Genomic DNA, 22,139 nt, shown 5'->3' on the forward strand with positions numbered 1-22,139 from the left:
GCGTACACGTACGCACACGGCCTTTCTTTGGGTGTCGTCTGTTTTCTTAATTTAGATTGCAACCCTTTTGGCCTGTCAATAGAAGTATGAACAGAGCTGGGCTGTAAAGCAGTTCATTTGGCAGTTAAGTCGGATGTTATGCAGCCACTGAAGTTTGTGTTTACTTGAACCACGACAGATCCTGATCCTACCAGTCAGAATCATACAAAATATATGGTGATTTGTGCTACAGAGACAATTACATATTCCTGCAAGTTATGTACCTTAATGGAAGAGCACGGATTTGCTCTTTCCAAGTAACAATACATGTAATATGTAATTTGAAGCAGGTAATCAGGGTATCATCTTCCTTTTTATTGTTTTCCTGTGATAATACAAGCATACTGATTAAATAGAAATTATAGTTGGATTTGAGCTCCAGATTTGCCAAATGCTGTGAACTGCTATGTGATGAATATGATAACGTACCAAAGATTAAAAGGAGAAAAACATCGCTAATGCAGCTGGCAAAGCTAATACTGAGATTCTTGTCTCCAGAGACATAGTTCCTTGTTTCATGTATCAGAGTTATGGGGGGGAATTCATGAGGACAAAGTCTGAGAACAGGGCATGCAGGGATCTCTTGAGCCATGTAGGAGGACTAGTGCTATTTTTAAGCTCCACTGATTCACTGATAACTCTAAAAGACTTAGCACTCTACTTGTACTAACAGCAAATGACAATAAGAAGTGAGGCATATCATACTCAGCGGGTCGTTTGCCAGGAGGAACACAGACGGTGCTTTAGAAAGATGGCTGATAAATCCATTTAGCACCGAAAGTGAAAGTTGCCAGTGCAGCTTTTCAAAGTGCCCCTAGCAGGGAAGTACAGCAGAATCTGCCTTCACCTCCTTCTCTATAGCAAGCTATTGAGGTATTTCAGACCACATTTCACTAGAGATACATAGTGTTCCTCCATGCAGCCAAGGTACTTACTTTTGATTTTTCTCTCTGTTTTCTTCCTTCCTCCATCTTCTTGTTCACTGAGAAGCATTACCTTGGCTCCTCCTTCCAGGAAGCGCAAGATCGGTAAATTGCTCATGTTTACACGAGGTCACATGGCAAACTTTGCTCCACACAAACAGTGCATGCATGCCCTGATAAATTTAGTCTCAGGAAAAGATCTAAGGAAAAAAATACCACTTTCATGACATCTCCTAGTGGACAGGAGGAATTGAATAGGAACAGAGAGTTATACAAGCAGATGTGTATTGCATCCAACTTTGCATGATGTATCTGGCAAATACAGTTGCAGTGTGGTAAAATGCAGGAGGTCGAGGTTTCGATGAGAAACAGAATTTTAAAACAAATGAGAACACTGCTGATTTGTTACATTCTTCAACCAGCACCCTCTGCATGGTGTTGCTCAGATTGTGATGTGTAACTAAGATGCAGTACAGAAAAATGCATTCCCTTGTGCCTCATCAAATGTTTGCATACCCTGCTCACTTTCCAGAAAGATGGAAGGAACTCACCCAGCCTCCCAGGCAGAAGCACACTGATGCCTGTTCTTTTGTTGACACATAGAAAGGATATGGTCTTGTAATACCATACCCAAAAGGTGAATGACTTTCTGCAAGGTGAATGGGGGAAACGTACTTTGACACTGACCAGCATCTCTAGGCTGCAATTTTTCGTAAGTGGACTTCCATCTTGAGATTGGTACCTTTACTGGCACTCCAGAGACGAATAATCCACAAGTGCATGCTGAACTTTTATGTTAAAGGTATTCTCTCACTGTTCACGGTTATGGTGGTGGAGAGTGTCTTCCAAAGAGGGAAGACTGTGAGAATCAGATTCACGGTAAAATATACGAAAACTCTGAGACAACATTTTTCCCATAGACTGGAGCAAGGCTGTGAGGTTGACTTGAATGAGAAGTAAGTAAAAGTTCCAAGACCAGAAGTGCACAAGAGAGCAGCATTTATTCAGACTACTGTTCAAATGTACCTGCCTCTGTAGCATGTAATTGGTTTGCTCCAGTCCTGCTGCCCGTCAAGTTATTTGCTTTCCCTCAAACTTTGGCAGAACATTGCTGTATTTGCTACACGTTTAACAGCTGCTCTTTCTGAGGTAGCCTTCTCCAGAGCAAAACAGTGTTAGTTAAATTTGGAGATAAAATAAAGACAAAAGTACCTTCATAAATAGCTCTAGAAGGAATCCCCACCATGATACAACTCTCTCACCAAAATTATGTGCCAAAAATACAGATGTTCACTGTAACTGCTTCTTATTCCTTCCTGGTCCTTAGTTCCTGTACATCTTGGCTAGCTTAAGCCACAGCTCTTGAAAATACAAAGTTGAAAGGGAAATCATAGTTGGGTTGATTTAATAGTGAGAGAGAAATCCCAACAATGACAACAACTTTTGTTGGCATTTACAAACCATTAGTTTGAGTGATGATGTATACTTATGGGTGGAAAAGGCATTCAAGATTGATTTGTAGGACTTAAAAATGAGATCTTGGCCTTAGCATGAGCCCACAAAGTGTGATTGAAAGTGTAAGAAGCAAATGGGGAGGGAGATAAAAGATTTTGGAGAAACTTCTGTACCAGAATAGCAAAATGACTAGCATCACAAATTCAAGCATCGTTGGGTGATCATAAAAGCAAGTGAAATAACCTTTCTCAAAAATTATCTGAATAAAAGAACTGTTCAAAAAATAGTATTTCAGTTTATTTCTAAATGTTCCATCAATTTGATAAAACAGAAACTCTTTTTTCAACTCTTAGTTTTTTTAGTTTTGCTATTTTGATCAAAGGATAATAATCCCATGATCTTTCATCAAATGCAACTATGAAGTCCTTTTCATCTAAAACCTAAATCTTTTTAAGGTTAAAATCTAAACAAGGGATCATAAGCAGAATTCTAACTACACTGTTAAAACAATTGTACAAATATGGTTCAAAGCCAAACATTCTGAATTAGAAAGGTGCTTATATTTTGGAAAAATACTAGAACAGCTTTGACTCTTACTCATAGTGATGACTAAGTAATTCAGTCTCACAAATTCACCATTCCCCAAACCATCCCCATAACTGAATTGGTTGTAATGAGGTGCTCTTCTCACTGTCAAAAGCAGTTTAGGGGTGAGCTGAATCCGAAAATAAAAATTCATCATTTCGATCACAGGGATGCTGAAGCCACACCTTTCTTATGTTTCAGTTTGATAATATTACATTAAGTTGTAGACAAAAAGATGAACAAAGGTAAACTAAGGACTGATGAAGCCTGCAGAGGACAGTGTTTGGGGTATGGTAAATAATGAAAAGGTCATCTAACTGATACAGGGATCTCAGTCATTGAGTGAGCTGCACATCACCATGCTTTAGCTTAGCCAAATGCAAAATCAGAGGGGTACAGCTTGTTGCTGTACAGGTTTCTTCTCTGACAGTGATTCTGAAAAAGACCTCAGACCACTGCTGTTAATCAGCTAAACTTGAGTTTCCAGTGTGATGCTATGAAAAAAATAAAACTTTTTCTTCATTGCTGATGATCTTGTGCGCTACAACAGTGTCTTTTGGTTTGGTTTTTAATCAAGACTAGTCATTAAAAAAACAGGGGAAAAAAAGTACTCCAACTCTATGAGCAATTAGGTCAGCTGTGTAGAAACAAGCACAAAGTTTACTACTTCCAAGGACCTAAGTGGGCAGTAAAATGCTGGGAACAGACTTGCATCCACCACAGGCCAGCTCTGCAGTCCTGCCGGTACAGCAGGCCCCAGCAGGGTCTTGGTGTCAGCTGTGATGCAGCTATTCCAAACTTGTATCTCCAGCCTTGGGTCAGAAAGAAGCAGTTTTCTAATGAAGGGCACTGTACAGAATGAGACATGTTTGGCTTATGTGGAAACGCACAGAAAACTACGAGGTACAGTAAATGGTCAAGGGAGTTGCCTTGCCACTTCTGACTCAAGATTCACATATCCGTTGCGCAATTTGAGTTCTTTCCACTGCATAAGTGCGACAGCTAAGTAAAGTCAGAATGCCATGCTGGCTGAAATTCTCAGCTAACAGTATTACCTGGCTTCTCCTGTTTGTTATTGCAGACCAGATCATCCAATATTAGGAAAAAATGCATCCCCAACTTGAACAGAATCATGTTCACTTGTCCTTGAGCACTGACCATGTTAGGCTTGCCTGCCTTCAGTCTTAGGACCTAACACACAAAACACCGTGGAAAATTTAGGAGAGCTTTTGAGGTCAAACCCAACAAGGACAGAGAAGCAGCAGTAAAGGTTTTGAAAGTCCTAGTTCTGTGATTTTATTTAAAATGGAGAACTAATTGCAAACTGTCTAACTGCAACATCAAATCTGCAGTGCAAAGAATGTTCCCTGTCAAAAAGTTGATGAAAGTACTGAAGCCACTGGAGTTCTGGTTTAGTTTGTCTTTCTTTGCCCTCTCCCCCGTTCAGCTGGGACAGAGAAAGTGGAATCTGAAGTGGTCAAAATATTACTTGGGCCATTATTTCACTCTAGATCAATACTTCCACATGTTTTAATCCAATGTATTCAGAGCTTCATTGCCCCCAGCATCTGAAATGTACTGAGAATCTTCCCTGTCAGCTTTTTAGATGGGCAATATTCTGTCAGTTCATTGACTAACTGGTGTGCTGTTTTCCCAGAGGGCGTACTCAGTATTTGAGAGAAAAAGCCGTATTCCATCTGGTAACATGTCATGACTGTACCTCTTACTTTCTATCTCATGGGACTTGTGGGGTATATTTTTATCATGATAGCTCTTGAAGGAGCTACTTCCAGAACGGGAAATCCCATGCTGTGATGCTTGCAACCCTAACTCTCTGTGTGGCAGTGCGCTGTGTCGTGTAAGGTATTTCGCGTAAGGAGTTTTGAGCCCAGCCAGAGTTTAGGTCCAATTAACTTCTAACATCCCATGAATCAGATATTTTAGCATCAATCCTGTTAATCTTTGGATTACAGATGGCAAAAAGGTGCCACAAGCCCATCCTGGCTTCCCACAGGCTGAAAATCTGTTCAGCATGACTAATACTTAATTCAAAAGGGTCCCCAGATTCTGCTTTGTGTAGCTGGTGTGTAGCATGGCAGAGATTAAAGAAGACAGAGCTAGACTCTTCTCACTGGTGTCCAGTGGCAGAGGAGATGTTATCCAAAAGGCAATGGGCACAAACTGAAATACCAGAAATTGCCTTTAAAATAAGAAAAGCTGTTTTACTGTGAGGGTGACTGAACACTGGCAGAGGTTGCCCAGGGAGGTCGTGCTGTCTCCATCCTTGGAGATACTCAACACCCGAGTAGTGTTGAGCAGGGGGTTGGACTAGCTGATCTCCCCAGATCCCTGCCAGCCTCAGCAGTTTTGTTGATTCTGTGATTTAATATTCCAGAGTCACATGGAAGGTTTCCTGTAAAGTACCTGAATTCTGAAGAGTAAAGGGGAGAATAAAAGGGGTATTTAGTATGAACAGTGGGGAAGTTTGCAAAACACCCAGGGGTTTTTCAACTTTAAAAGTTTAATTTGGATGTGCTAAAGACCCTGTTTCTTGATTTATTTATTGACTGCAAAAGTACACGCGACTAGATTTTGAAGAGGACTGAGTGCATGAAAAATTATTCTCTAATACCTACCAATCTTTAGTGAATTGTCTTCAACCATCTTCACTTTTTACAAAAGTTTGAGCAAACACATTTCCTGGTATGGTATTTCTGGAAAACCAATATTTCTACTTTTGTTGTAGGGAACAAAATCATGTGAGTTGAGTAACCAGCCATAGTTAAGCAACAAACCTGAATGTTAGAATACTGGTAATCTAGCTGCATGTTAAAACTATGTCAGACTATTAAAATTCAACTAAAACCAAACTCATTTCCCCTAAATTGATCATAAATGAAATGAAAATAGACTGATGTCCTACATTGTGTTCTGTAGGATAGTTGTCTAGTTCTACCTGTATGACACAAGGCTCCACTAGCAGGAAAGGCTCAGCTATATGTGGTGAAACACCAGTTCTGTATTCTGCGAGACATTTTATCTGATCGGTCCATGTAATTTACTCCAACAGAAAAGTCAGGCAGGGCTTAAGAGAAAAAAACAGCTCCAAGAAGATCTGTCTTCTGGAAATGTACAGTACGGTACTTCTTGGAGTTTCCAAGTTCAGTTATTCATCCCAGCAAGAACTGCCTTAAGAGAGAAGGAATCAGGAATTGGGTTTGTTTTTTTTTAAGAAGCTGTATGGTATACATCAATTTTACAAGGAGACAGTGAGTATTTACTTCTGGATATCCAACTGCTGGCTGACAGTCTGACTTATGGAATCCTACTAAAACCTACTATGGGCTTCTTCAAGAATTTCAAGTTGTTTTTCCATAGATCTAAATCTACAGATTTAACTCTTGGGGCTCAGTGCACTTTGGCTGTGTTCCTTGTTGTAACATAATCACACAAGGTATGCTAAAAATACCCAGTGATGAAACCACTGTGTCTTAACTTGCAAGATGTGGCAAGCAGATAAACAACACGTTTTCTAGAGTGATTAATAAAATGACAGTGATGAATGAAGTGACAGCCACTGGAGATTTAAAGAGAAAAATATTGGGGGAAAAAGTTGAGTTTGGAAAAGCTAGATAAGGCTTATGTCTCTGGGAACTGTATAGAAGGATCACAAGAGCTGTGCTTTCCATTCCCCATTATGTCTGTTTTGGTGTGCCAAATATCCATTCTTCAGCCTTAAATCTCCTACATCAATGGAAGGCACCTGGAAAGGAGACTGAATGGGTCAAAACGTTCATCTTGGATACTCTGGAAAAGGAATGAAGGATTTAACTGTAGCAGCTGGATAAGGAGGGGAATTGATTGGGAAAGAATCTCAAGAATGGAGGTGAGATAAAGAGAAGGTATGACAGGATGCAGAACATGGGGTCAGCAGGGTCAGACCCTCTGTACATGCTCCAATAATTCTGCTGGAGCAAGGCAACAACCTGTCTTTGAAGGCTGACCATCCAAAGTTGCTTATGCCTGTCTCCAACTCTTACCGAAACAAGAGTAGGTTTTTTTCCACAGACGTAGATGGGAGTTAGTCCTTGTTAAACTAACCTTAGGGCGATGCTGTACAATGCCCTCTCTGATTATTATTCAGCAGCTGGTAGTCTTCAGGCAACAGCTGTCTTCTCAATTCTCACACTTCCCAGGCTCTTATCTCTACTAGCTTCTGCTTTGGGCCCTTATCAGCCATCAAATGTGTTAGGGGTTTGTAAGAGAGAAGACTATGGGATGGAGAGAAAAGACATGATAAGGGATGTTTCTGAAGAGCAATGCTTTTGTAAGATACAACTCTTCCTCCTGAGAAAGGTCCAAGGGATTGCACTGTGGTGGTTTGCATCCTTTATGGAACAGATGCCCTCCCCAAGAACAGTGACTGATTACAGCTCTGCCACTGGTCCCTGCTGTGGTTTCTGCGTACTCTGAATCTCTGCTGAGATTCATCTCTGAATCAAGATGAACTGGTTAAAACAACACAGGCTCTAATGCAAAGCCTGCAGCCTGCACCCAGCTCTAACCATCCATCAACACAAGTAATCACCAATGTGAACCAGGGTTCAGATAAGACCAGCTCATGAATAATGAACAGTTCGATAACCCGGGCCAAACACATAGTAGTGAACAAGTACTTTGAAGTGACTGTAGCTGCAGAGCAGTTCCCTTCATCGCAGGCACAAACGTTCAGTAGCTCGGTTCAGTCTGACAGCAGAGCGCCCTGGAGTCTCCGCAGATGCTAAACTACCACTAAGCAGCATCCCTGAGTAATTCTGCCATTTCCTGATGGTCGGGAGATTTATCTCCATCATAACAGGTCTAACCACAGTCCTCCATGGAAGACAATACAACATTCACAGATATTAAGCTGTGGCATTTGAAAACCTCAAATCTACAGCATGCTGTATTACATGTCAACAAGTATGGTTACAGGACTTTTGCATCAGAAGTGGCCTGGGCCAGCTGGCCCAGAGCAGTGGCAGAACTTGCCCGGGTCTGCAAGCACTGCAGTCGGACACGGCTGGGAGAGGTGCAGGCACTGAGAGAAGGCCACTTCTGTCAACCGCTCTGCCTTCTGGCACAATGGAACCTTCTTCCAGCCCAGCAGTGCTCATTAGCAGGCAAAGGGGAGCTTCCCAGAGTTACAAGCTGAGCTGAGACAATGTTGTATGCTCTCACGGGAACTAAAGCTCACCAGGAACCTTATCCCATTCCAAGTGCAAGGTACATGTATCTGACCTCTTTTTTCTGCTGTTTAAGGAAGACAGTTACTAGACAGAAACACTACAATACATGCACAAGACTGACCCTGGGAAGAAACTGGGAGAGCAAACCACAAGTATACATCTTGAGAACACTCAGATGCTAAATTATATGAAAGGGGAGCACAAGTGAACGGAACAGAGTGACTGAGAGGGAGCTTTCCTTCACCATGAGGCCATCAACCCACCATCCACAGATCTGGGAAGTGCCTGTGCAGAAAAGACGTCTGCAGTCGCAGCAGAGTTGGCAGAGCCACCTATAAAACTTTATCTTGCCAATCTAGAGGAAAATGGCTGTGGAAACGTAGATGCAAAAGTGGCATAAAAGAAACTCTGTGGCTTGTTTTAAGTCAAATACAGTTGAAATGAGGGAAGCTTGCAATGCCTCACAATCTGTGCCTATGGAAACATGCCTCTCAGAGACAAAGCAAACCCTGATGCATCTCAGTGTTATTGGAAGTACAGAAGACACCGCTTTTACTTCAATTATTCACTTGTCTGAAAGTTACTGGGAACATTCCTTTGAATTAGTCACATAAAAATCAATTTTACTCATGCTTTTTGTTATTTCCTCTAAAAATGAAACAAGTGTATTTTTCCAATTGGCTGCTTGGCGCAAGTCTTTTGGTACAGAAGTTTCTGACACCTTCTCCTCAAGCCTAAGATGTAATACATTTCAAGGATTATGATACATTCAAGAAATGAAAAATAGTGGAGAGAAAGAAAAAAATGCAAAGCTTCACGTGTAGGAAGGACTGGACTGCTGTGTCTAAAGCTTAGGTTTATGGTCAGGGCTAGGGTCGAGAGAAGGAGAAAGCCTAAAGCTACAGTTGGATTTGGGCTGGAAACAGGCTGCCAAAGAAGCTGAGGGATGTGAAAAACTTGTTCCCTGAGGACAAGTCTTGGTCTTGGAAAGGGCTTGGGCATCTTGTGTACAGCTCAACCTAGGACTAGGGTTAGGCTTAAGGTAAGGGTTGAAAGAGGGAGGCCAGAGTCACAGCTGTGAGATTCTGCAAATAATTCTCCAAAGTAAACTGGGGGATGACGTTATAATTTCATCTCCCTGGTTTACTGAGTCTCCGGAGGGATTGGGACCCTGAAACAGCAAAGCCAGGGAATAAAGGATTTTAATAATTTATATCACATTACTTTTTTAATTTCTGACTCAGAACTCCTATTTGTGAAGGTCAGTGTAATTTTTCAGTAGCAGCACTGAATTTGGGATATACTAGGCTTGTTTAGGGCTCAGAGTAACTGATAACATAAACACTCAATTTCTTCTCACTTTTCCACAAAGAATCTTGACTTGTTATCAATTTTACCTCCAAACCATACCCCTCCTGCCCTCTGCTCTCTGAAAACACACTGAAATCTAAAGTTTCAGACATTCTAGGAATCTTTCCTGATTCTTTTTTTCCCCGTCTCCGAGAAATCTGATCCACCAGATGGGTGGGAGAGCTTATTGTTTCTTCGTCTGACATCTGGATTTCATTAGCAGACTCATGCGTGCTGAATCAGGAATGGGAGCTCAGAAAAAAGCAGATGAGAGTTAGAATTATGTTAATGCTAAAAAAAAAAATGCCCCGTTCTCCTCTCCAGCTTTGCAAACAAACACAAAATGTGAGTCACGTTGTGAGCTCAGCATAAACAGTACAGCCCTTATTAGCCGTACCCACTTAACGCTAATATTGGATATATTATGCCTCAAACAGCTATAGAGGAGAACTTTGTATTATCTATTAAAAAAAAACCAACTTTCCAATAGTTTTGCATTAATGCCACTACTTTTCAGGTTTAGAGTAAGTGTCTCCTGTCTTTTATTTAAACAGATTCAGTATAGTATGCAAGGAAATAATTTATCACAAACCAACCATAAAATTACAGTTAAGACTTGCTGCTCAGGAGACTGTAAATGATACCAGCAAAAGAGACAATTCTTTTAAAGTTTAACAGGAGTGTTAGCAGTGGCCTAAAATTCAGGCTGTTATTAATAACCATAGCTTTCATGACTGAACAACAGAAATAGTAATACAAGCAGTAACTATCTGTCAGTCTCGTGTGTGGAGCTATACTAACAGCCTCTGGATGACTTAGATCTCATCTTATTTGCTAAGGCTAATGGCTGCAGGCATACAACATCCATCTTTACAGCCCACCTTATCCTTCCTCCCCAGTGCACCAGGACCCCTGGGGTCTCAGACCACGAGTGCCAAGCTATCCTAGACAGAGATCCCTGTCTTCTAAGGGCACTAAGCAGAGATGAGGAGACTCAAAGCATTTGTGACTGGGTCACACAGAGGAAGAGGGATCCACAAGAAGGTTTTGGTTGCGTTTGAGAAAATCAGATGGGTCTGGAATAAGAAATCCAACAAAATTACGCAATGGTGAAAAGCTGTGAGGGCAGAGTGATTACAGATACTAGAGAAAAGCTGAATGTGGAAGTCAGCCTTCCCACTCCCCTGCAAGTCGCCTCACGAAAACCTCATCCATCACTGAAAAATGTCTCTGTCCCCTCTTTAGAGCTTCAGCTGTCACATTTGATGTCCACATTACATCAGGTAGGATACAACTGTGTAATATACTTAGATTAGCAGGAAACTGATAGAAACATTTGGTGACTAATGCAAAAATGACTAGCGTGCTATAAAACTAACCATACTCTGATTTTAGATGTGTAACAGCACTCTATGCTATCTCAGGAGATATGGGTATCACCTGTCCTGAGAAGGTTATATGCCTGTGACAGGTGAAATGCAGTTGGATATGTATTTCACCTGTCACAGCCATGTAACAATCTCAGGATAGGAATGAATCCCTAAATTTACATAAGTAACCATTTTCAAGGACACCTGAAAATTCCTGGGCTTGATTCTCCACTTTCTCATGTTTTGTGTAAACACTTTTTACAAGTGGCAAGCACAGCACAAAAGCCAGTGCTACTATTTTGGTGCTGGTTTGCCCTCATGTAAAGTGTACAGAAAATCTGGCCCAGGGTCACCTGCCATTACGGGAGCAATTTTTCATGATTCTTGGGAAAAATGACAACAGCAGTGCAGTTTTCTCATTTAGCTCTAATCTATTAAACCTTAACTAGAATTTACAGAAATCTAAGTAGCAGAGCTCTAACTTGCATTAAGAAATACAAAATGCAGTTCTGGAAGGACTATTAACTTTTTGGTTTTAGAACTATTTAAACCAAAGTCACCTTTCTACTTTGATGACGAATCTCCTTTGAACTCCTAGTAAAGCCTTGTTTGCCATTTCTTTGAAAGGAGGCTTCCTCTCCCCCGCTTCTTGCTCTTCTGATTTCCTCGACTGTGTAATCAGGCATTTAAGAGTAAGAGAAACATGACTGCTGTATAAAACCATCTCAGAGGTTATCTCTGCTCTTGTGAAGCCTTCTGAGGGTCTCCTTTCCTCCCCCGCATAAAACCCACGGGGCTGTGTTTGGGAGGGCTGAGCGCGCACTCGGGCTGGGTGTTCTTGGCTGCCAGGTGGTATGGGTAGGCTGGCTCAGGTGGCAGTATTGGTTTGTGTGGGCTGAATTTTATCTATAGTTGCGCACCTGCAATGGGATTTAAAATTAGAAATGGATTTGAAACCAGTATTTTGTATATGAAACCCTTGAACCTGGGAAATTTTCAGTATTACTCATGTCCAAAATTATAGCTTGAGACTACGTCTAGTGCTGCTGTACTCCTGTGCACGTTTCTGCACAGTCAGAGAGCAGCAAGTATCTTGTGGAAAATGAGGTGCAAATCTGAGGATGAACTAGTAGTCTAAACTATGTCATTTCCAAAATGTCTGCTGTTGCTGCTAAAATCCCCCCAATGTTTCAACTTAAGAGCCTGTCTACGGGCTTTATTGCCTTAGCTAATAATTTGGCACTGACCGGGCTCTGAAATGAAAGGCTTATTCTTTGTTTTCTCTAATTACTATACAAACATTTTAGCTTTTCTGCCCCGTGAAGGAAATGTGGAAGAAAAAACCTTGTTTTTTAAGAAAAAAACCAAGCTTCTACAAACCTGGGAAACGTCTCCTTACATACCAGTCTTTCATCAGTAACATGACAGATGATTTCTAGTGTAAAATATAAAATGTTAAGGAACAAAGTTTACTGTAAGCTTATGCTGAGCTTGATGTCCATGGGGCTGACATCCATGCATCAGTATAGCACAGAGGCTTGTGTTCCTGATCCAGGCAGTGCCGCCTTCCCTCCTGCTGCTGATCTAACTCACTCTGCCATTCTGAAGGATATATAAAATCCCCCAAGGCACAGATGGGCATTAGTTACCTGAGAAACTGTGTTCACATCTCATAGTAGACTTTTTTATAGCTATAAAAGAGGCCATACTGAAATACATAAGGCTCCTTTTACATTTATTGACATAAGCCAGATACAGCAGAATAACACCAATACTTGTGCTATATCAGCGAAATGGAAGAGGGATTAATTTCCATTTAGTATCTATTTCTTGAGGGAAGTGATATAACAGCATGGAAAGGCAGGTCTGCCTGGTACATCTTGACAGCAGGAAAATGAGAGGGGCCTCCCAGGTTGGCTTTGTGTCCTCCCAGTCTACAGGCTGTCCTGGGACAATCAGAAAAGCAAGGAAAAGCTGAGCTGCCTCTGCTAGCTGTTGCCAGCATTTTCATTTTTGAGAAATGAAGTTCTGTTAAAGCAGGGAAAGAAAGCTGAACTATTGATACATTGGGCAGATGTGAAAATTTTCATGATTTCTAACCAGAAATGCCAAGACATAAATATTCATTTGGGTAAATGAAGCTAATGAAACATTGCAAACCCAATTCTCCACTTCAGATGTCCACTTCAACCTCTTTTGTTTTTTCGGCTGAACACCTTGTTGAAACAGACATTTTCCTAGAGAAAATCCCTTTACGAAAAAATAAAAAAGTTATTTGACTTTCTAAATATAGATTCAATGAAGCTACATTTTTACAGGAAGTGTCTGTGCATGGGCATTTTGACAGGTGTTATTTGCAAGGTTTAGGGTCTTTTGTTTTCTGTATTTATTGTTGTAATAAAGGCCTGTTTGCTTCAACTTCTATGTTTTAGTGGTATTGTATTTTGCAAGAATATTTTATTTAAAAGCACAGTGAAGAAGGATTGTAGTAGACATTAATGCTGAAGAACAATCAGTGACGTCTTATTGCAGAGCAGGAAAATTTAGTTAATTATCATACAATCACAGTATCATTAAATTTGGAGGGGACGTTGGGAGGTCACCAAGTTCAACCTCCTGCTGCTCAAAGCAGGACCAACATTCAGTTCATTCCGGTCAGGTTTCCTAGGGCTTTGTCCAGTCAGATCTTGAATGCTTCCAAGCATGGATGGAAATTCCACAACCTATATTTCACACTAAACCAAAATACTTCTACAGAGTAAGAAAACATGATTCACTTAATCTTCCATTATTCCTTTCTTATCAGTGCAAACGAGGAATTGATAAACTAGTGTGGTTTTGACCTGGTGGCTCTCCTACCTTATCTATAAATCAGCTTGTGGCGGGTTGGAAACCAGACCTCACTCTCCCTCTCAAGAGGAATGCTGGCAGTATTCATTTCCAAGCTCAGCACTTAATTATGGTTTATCAGGAGTTTTATTGCAAACTAAGCAAATACCAAATTGTTAGTAAACAGAGTTCAGATTCAGACCAATGCAATAGCTATGCTCAGTCTACTTCAAAGGGGTTTATAAAAGTCTCTCAGTGACTTGCAAAGGATTTGGATCTGGTCTGTTGTGCACATTTTTGAAATATAAATTATGCACGTTTAAGATAATGAGTTGTATTATTAGTGTACAGATATACAATAGTAGAAACACATAAGGCTGGGAGATGCTTTGGGATGTTCTCTTACTTGTCCCCGGACAGGAACACCCATGAAAATCCTGATGTGTGTTTATCTATATTGTTTTGAAAGTGTTCCAGTGATCAAGAGCCTTCCCAGGCACTCCGTATCAATGCCTCACAGTTCGAAAAAGCAGCCTAGCTGAAGTCCAGTGCTACTGGATCTGGAAAATAAACTGTGCCCTTCATGCGAGGTTTTCTACATATTTGCAAATTAACGTGTCTTTTTGAGGGAGCTAACAACACTGGTTCTTTAGTCTTTCAACAGAAGTCGTATTTCAGAGACGCCAAATTAATTTTTCTCCTCTTCTGTCTTTCCTAAATTACTGTGCTTAACCTGGACCCTGATGGGGCCTCACCAGTGCAGAAACTTTATTCAGTTTAAATGCCAGGTATCCATAAAGGTTTACATTTAAACAGTATTCTTTTCCCGATATCCATCTTGTTGCTAGTGGGCAACCAGCCTGAAATTATCCAGACAGTGAATATGCAAACAAGATTCAAAAGTAACCAAAAAGGAGATGGAAAACCTCAATGAAATGAAATCAAATTTTGTGGCGAGCAATCCTCTAACACAGGGGTCCTCAAACTTTTTAACCAGGGGGCCGGCGCGCGGATGAAGTGGCAGGCAGCCGTCTGCGGCTGCTTGGTTTCCCCCCCCCAACCCCCGGCAGGGGGGTCTGTAAATACCGGGGGCCGGATTGAGGACCCTGGGGGGCTGTACCTGGCCCGCGGGCCGTAGTTTGAGGACCCCTGATCTAACACCTGTCACACAGTCCATTGGTAACCATCACGCAGGACCTGAGATTCCACTCCAAGGCCACCATGAAGGCCAAGCAAGCACACCGTCTTATAGTATTTAACTTTCTCACATCTGTTTACATTGCACTTCACATGGGAAAAAAACCCAACAAAACAAAACACCAAAAAACCAACGAAACAACAAAACCCCAAAATGTTTTGAACTTGTATCAGTAATAAAGACTGAACCACAGTAATAATGGCTTAGTGATGGTGCTGAAGGAGGAGTTTGGTTTTGGCTGGTCTTCCAGACTCGGGAATGCAATATTGAGTAGCGTGCTAGACAGGAAAGGGGCACAGACACAGTTCAGTAGATATTTCTGTTTTCTTTTTCACTATCAAACTGCTCTTATTCTGGTGTGTCAAGGTCAGTATCTTCTTTCCAAACACCCAGTTTATCAAACAACTGGACATAAATGACGCATATTATAGACAGTTTTAAAATTAGTACTTTGGGAGCATGCTCTCAAAGCAGAGCTGTTTGGATCCCCTCTACTGACATCCAGCTGTCTGAGTTACTTGCCTCTCTGATAAATGGTTTAAATCCATGATATGCACAGCTTATTCAGAACTTCCAAAGCAGAGTGCAATGAGTATTTTCTGATGTTTCAGACTCTTAAACAGCTTACATTTCCAGAGGTAAAATGGATGTGACAAAATTACAGCCCATCATACTTTGATTACAAGATGTCTGGAAGTCTTCATAATACAAGTAGAAATTATCTGATAAAATATATCCAGCTAATCTCAGAAACTCTGAGAAAACTTTACAGGCATATGAGAAAGAAAAAAACCCAAACAAACCTGCAATAAATTCTGTAGTATATTTGTTATCATGGAGTTGTCAAAGGGGCTGCATGTGACAAAAAGTAATTTAAAAAATCTTAGCCATGTCCAAATCATCTAAAATAATTTTGTGCAGCTTCTGAGTGGAGAAATATGAATAAATGAAAGTAGCATGTTCCATATAAACAAGACTTTTGAAAGCCTCAGATTGTTCCAGTATGTTGTAATGTGTCAGTTTAGTATGCATATAGGTGTTTACAGAATGAACACCTGAGAATTACAATTCTGTATAGCAGAGATTAACAGCTTATTCCTCCTTGTAATACAGGCATACGGGTTATCTCTTAGTATTACCAAAATCAGTGTTACTGCACCAGAGACGAGTGTGGCTGTCATTGTATTTTCTTATGTGTCCCATGTTTTCATCTTTGCCTCTGTAAGAGGAACACTAATTTTTGTGATTCAAATACTGCTTTATTCATACCAGGGATCCCACTGTCAGGCTGTAACAACTCTCTAAGCCAACAGAATTGAAGCATAAACAAGGGAGACCCAAAGAGCACCAGATCAAATGCCAGCAAGTATACTCCAACCAAAAACTATGGTGGAACCTGCACAACTGAGCCATGCAGAGTTTCAGATTCACGAGAGACTGGGGAGATTGACCCCTCATCCTATAACTGAATGTCAATACTGGTATTTCCCCGAGTTCAATGGAGAACAGACAAGTTTGTTTAGAAGCCATCACCTGATATTCAAAAGACTACTGTAAAATGTAGCAACTGTCAAAAATTATTATTTTCAGAGTGAATTTTGAGATTTTTCAAAGGCCATTATCTCCTTTCATTCCAGAGCACTCTGAAACATCATCTTCCACTTAAAAAGAAAAACAAATTTCAAGAGGTTTGTGTTTGTTTTGCTTTTTAAAAACATTAAGATCTCCAAGCTAAAAAACAGAAAGGTAAAATCTTTCTGTCTTCGTAAAGATGGCAGCTTGTTCCTCATTGCCATCTTAGCCAGCCTTTCATACCTGGAGAAAGCACAGCTGTGGACTCCTTGAATATTGCGGAAATTTGAGATCCTTGCACAACCATAAGGCACAAGACAGATCAGATGAATGTTTCAGGCATGAGAGTTGCTGCAATCTTGCAGCCAAATAGCTGCCTGCTGAGCCAACTCTACTGCCAAAGATCCACTATATCTGACCACAGGGAGGGACAGCTTCAGGGCAGCATGATCTGGCAGACCAAGCTATGGACTAAGAAGAAAGGACTAAACTCAGTTTGACACTGATTTCTTCCACATCCTGCATGAAACCACAAAAGCAAATCTATGCAAACTCAAGCAGCCACAGTAATTACCTACTACTGCCATTGACTTGAATATGTGTTCTCAAGGTACTTTAGTTTTACAGGATCTGCTTCAAAGATCAGTGTTGGCAACAGAAAGGCTCCCACTGTTGGCCTCATTAATATGGATCATGCCATACATTTCATTCATAGATTTAAAAATGCAGTGCAAAATGAGGCTAATATTGTTTCCCATTACGTAGACGTCTGCAGTAGTATGTCTGTACTTCTATGAGCATGCACATGCGTTTCCCTCTAGGAGTATAGCGTAAAATTGGGAAACGCACTGTGTAATAGTTCTGTATGTCCCAGGGACCAGACTGAGCCGTTGCAGTGCATCAGGGATCTGACTGCAGAACGGTGATATCTGCCCAATTATTTTTTTTTTCCACCAAGTCTCTACAATGTGAGAGTTCCTTGCCTGTGTAGAAATTTACAGGAATTGTCAGGAAGATTTTTTCAGAGAGTATGGCACTGGCACACGGATCAGAGCAGTCTCCTTGTCCGGCATTCAGAAGAACATGGCTGGAGCCATGTATTTGTTAAGTGACTAGACCTGCACGTATTTTCACAAAAGGATTTGACAGCACTTGAACAAAGTTGGGACAGAGAGACCAGTAGATGGAAATGGTGCTTGGCAGAAACACATGGTAGGGCAGTTTGGAAACTGAATACAGAAATGCTTTGCTGGAGCTCTGAGCTCAGACCTCCACAAGTAGAAACTTCGTTGCTACTTTTTCTGTTAATCCGTTACAGCCCAAATTAACAAGAGGCATCTCATATGCAATAAATGAGGTCCAAGTTCTGTGTCCACATATTTCCTTCCCAAAGATTTTGAACCATGGCAAAGGTTCAATTACTCAGCAACTTCTTAGAACCTGAACTAGGTGTTTTACTCACAAATTTCCATATATACTGCATCTAACGCCATACCCCATTATCCTGTAATTTCTGCATATTAAACCTATATGATAGGTCTGAGTTTAGAGTGACAACATCATGGAAGGGTGGTGATGTCAATAACATCCCTACACTGTAAAGGAGCAAGATTCATTTTGTATAGGCCATGCATAGTACAAACCAACCCACTGCTCATATTTTTTAGGATTTAAAAATACAGACTACAGTGACAATGGGTAAAAAGAGACAATGTAACTTTTTTTAAAAGGTCTTCTATGAGTCACTACATCTGCTAGATAAATAAATGTCATAAAGAATCGTATATCTTAACTATTACTGGCCCAAAGCTCATCATTATTTGTCCTGGCAAGGGAAAGGAAACCTATGGTTATCCTGCATACCTAAGATGTACGCTGGCACAGTACCTTCGAGCACACAAATAAGTAAAGTTTTGACAAACCTATGTTTGTATTTATATATCATGCAACTAACGACTAGTAAACCAGATAGGAAAAGTACTCTCTTCACCTTTCTTGCTATTTAAAGAGAAATATTTTGTATATTTGATGGCACTGTCAATGATAATTTAAGAGCACCACTCTATTAAGTTTAAGAGCACTGCTTTTAACCTTTATTCGCTAGACTTTTTCAGTTCATTCAGGTCAATGAGAATTCTGTGTGTGAAAGAACATCAAAGAGCTACAAGTAAGATATTATTGTCTAAGACACTGAAACTCAAAAATCAGTTCAGAGAAAATGTAGGTATGCTATAAAGATGACACTAAAGATAAAAAGTGCCATGTTTTTTGTAGACATACTATTTGCAACAAACAGATTTCCCAAATTTGGCAAATTGGAAATGATGAATTGCAGTCATAGCATTGCATTCATTTCTGGTAGTTCCTAAAACAGAAAACACACTTTCTATCACTACAGATTGCACAAATTATGTGCTAAAATAATAGAAGTTTGCTAAACCCCATTTCAATTTCTAAACGGATAATTTTGGACAGGATATTGGACAAACTGCAGATACCTAAGTAACTCAAATACTAAAGCTAGCCCCTTTTTTTAATAATTATTTAGCCTCCTAGAATATGATTATCACTTAAGATAGAAATCTGAACAGATACATATATTTTCATCACTATTGTACACCATCAACTTTTACAGCAACAGAAAAGGGACACGTATCTTTACAGTGTTTATAGCAAGCAGAATTAAGGGAGGATATAGTCTCAAAGTTGTTACACAATTTATTTTGTTATGCAGGAAGAACTCCATAAAACACCCCATCTCAGAATCTGTTTCTTATTAGACAGTTATATAAAAAGAAAATAAAAATACCGTATGATTTACTGATATGCGTTTTGTCCAAATCGGATTAGTTTATCTTTTTTCTCTATTCAAATTTAAGTCCTTTAAAAATGCATAGCTACAGCCCATTTTTGGTAGGACTTGCAAAACAACTTTTGTTTTTGACAGCACGAGCAAAACTAAGCATCAAAATGTAAGCTATTAAGCAAATGCATATAATGTTCAAATTAAGAAATCAGTTATCATCAAAAGCAGTGGTAACAAATGAGCTCTTTCTGACAAAGGCATCATCCTGCCATTGGTGCTCCCTTCTTGTGCACAATGTTTTCAACATTTTGAGCACAACTCATGCATGCAGGGTCATCATCCCCATAGATCTGTCCTCAAATGTAGATAACATAAGGGAAGTGCCTAAGTTTCTGTGAACGCTTAAGTCTGCTTTTTTCAAGAAAGCACTTACATGCTGACTAGCCCGTGAAACACTTGCTTGTGTTAGAAATCTCCAGTAAGGCAGAACTAACGTCATATCACCTGTTCCTTATGTAAGATAAACATTGATCTATAGAAACAGACACGTGCACACACATCAAAAGGCACTGATGAGATCTGTTCTGGGATGCCATACACACATGTAGTTGTGCATGTGCAAGGAGAAGAAAAGCACACGAGGACAGCCATGAGAAGGACTGGGGAACAGAGAGTCCGTATACTTTTTGTGAGGAGACTAAGGAAACCTGGCTTGGTTAGTCCTACAGAATGAATGCTGAGAGAGGATATGATTGCAGTCTATTAATACATCCTGAGATAAACACCAGGGAGGGAGAAGAGCTATTTCAGTGGAGGACAATGTTGGCAGGAGAACAAATGACTATAAAGTGGCCATGAGTTACACTTATCCTGGAAATTGGAAGATTTCTAATTATTAGGAGCTGACTGAGGTTCTGGAACAGCTTCCCACATCAGCAATAGTAAGAGCAAAATACTAAAATACTTCCCAACAAAAACTTGATCAGTTTGCAGAAGGGGCTGTATGATATGGCTGCCCGTAACTGTAGAAGACCGCATGCAAGGAGCAAGCAGACACCTCCCAGTCCTGTGTTCCTTCACTCATTACTCACTAGCTCATAGGCCAGGCACAGGCTATGCTCTGTAGGAATTCTTTTCATTTCCTGGTTTACAGAGAAATGTATAGGCATTACTAGTGAAATCTTAACAAAAATTACACAGTATGTGCCATTTAAGGGAATTAATCTTCCTACAGGTCCCTTAATTTCTTTGCATGTCCCGGATTTCTATGAGCATGTCTTCAATTTTCATTAACCATTCTTTAATCCCTAGTGCCTCAAACTGTAAAAAGACCTATGAAACAAACAATGCATTGCTGCTCCAACACTGACACATTCACGCGGGACCATCTGTGCGAGCTGCAGCTTGCACGTATTGATTGTCAAGAGACTTGTTGCATTCATTTGGTTTCTTACGCAGCACGGCCCAGCCATCTCCCCCAGTTCTCTTTCGCTCTGCCACATATTTAGTAGTTGGGGGTTTAATCCCTTTATTAAGTAATGTATGCTATTACATGGTCCTATCTCTATGTTTTGCTGTAATGTGCTAAACAAAGTACATTAAACACGGAAGTACACAAACCACAGTATTTTTGACTTCCTAGCAAATAAAATGCATAGCTTTTTTTCCTAAAGAAAACTGCCTTACTCAACATATATTGAAATAATATGAAGTTAAAATATTTTCAAGTGCCACACCCAAGACTGCAAACATACTTTAATTCCACAGCTTTCATTAGAATTCATGAAAGATATAAAGCCAAAGTCCATGAAGAAAACAGTTTAGTCTAGGCATAACAGCAGGAGGAATACACCCAGTTAAAGCTGATCTGACATTAGACTTGATTTCATGCTGACCTTGCTCAGCTGGCAGATGCTTTTCCACCTGTGTTTTGGCTTATATATCTCTGACATCCTCAACTGCAAATTAAGTGTAGTTAATTCTATGCAGACTAATTCTGCTGAAAGTCACACAGTAAGACAGTAAGGAGGTTAAAGTCATAGTGAAGTGGAGGCCGGTGATGTCCACATCTGTATTTCTAGAGTATTGGCAGCACTTTAATTTCCTTGGGACTCTACACAGAACATGGCTGGAGTTGTGAAAGTTTAAGCCAGCAACATGACTGCATCCAGCTGAAACTTGAGAGGATGGAGAAACCTTGCACACTGTGGCTTGGAGCCTCAGAAAAAAAAATTCCAGATTGGTGAGTGGTCTTGGTGCACACCGGTTTATACCTCTTTCCTAAGTAAATAAATATTGCTAGCTTTGCCACTACAAAAAATCTCTAGGAGTCCAAAACCATCACATCTTGCTAAGTATAGCAAACCTATGAGACGAAAGAAATTTTGCACCAGAAATACTTGGAATTTGTGTTACTGCAACACTGATTCAAAGTTCTCATCCAGCGTAACAATTTCTTCTCCTTTAGCATATGTAACTTGTTATATTTTTATTAAGTGCCATTGCCAAACTGACTATACAGTGCACTGCTTGAAAACGTATTTCACACAATCTGTGATAGAAAACTACATAGTAGTAATTTTTAAAGTTTCCAAAATCTACTTATTCATGTGCCTAGATTAATATCTTTTGTAATGCTTATTAGGCAAATGAAATAGCATTTTTTTTCCATCGCTATTGTGGTAAAGAATAGATTAAAAGAACACATGGCTAGCTTGGCACTTTGTCAAGACATTTCTTCAGTGCTACTCACTCTAAAGAAGTATTTCAGTCAAATTCTGCGTT

At 40.2% G+C, this 22,139-nt stretch overlaps 1 protein-coding gene across 2 annotated transcripts in view; it reads right to left on the reverse strand.

The window, feature by feature from the left end:
* Nucleotides 1-22,139, reverse strand: part of ZCCHC24 (zinc finger CCHC-type containing 24) — a 116,545-nt gene that overhangs the window by 76,710 nt on the left and 17,696 nt on the right. The gene's annotated exons all lie outside the window — the stretch shown is intronic.

The sequence above is a fragment of the Falco peregrinus genome, chromosome 1, assembly GCF_023634155.1.
Source record: "Falco peregrinus isolate bFalPer1 chromosome 1, bFalPer1.pri, whole genome shotgun sequence".
NCBI lineage: Eukaryota > Metazoa > Chordata > Aves > Falconiformes > Falconidae > Falco > Falco peregrinus.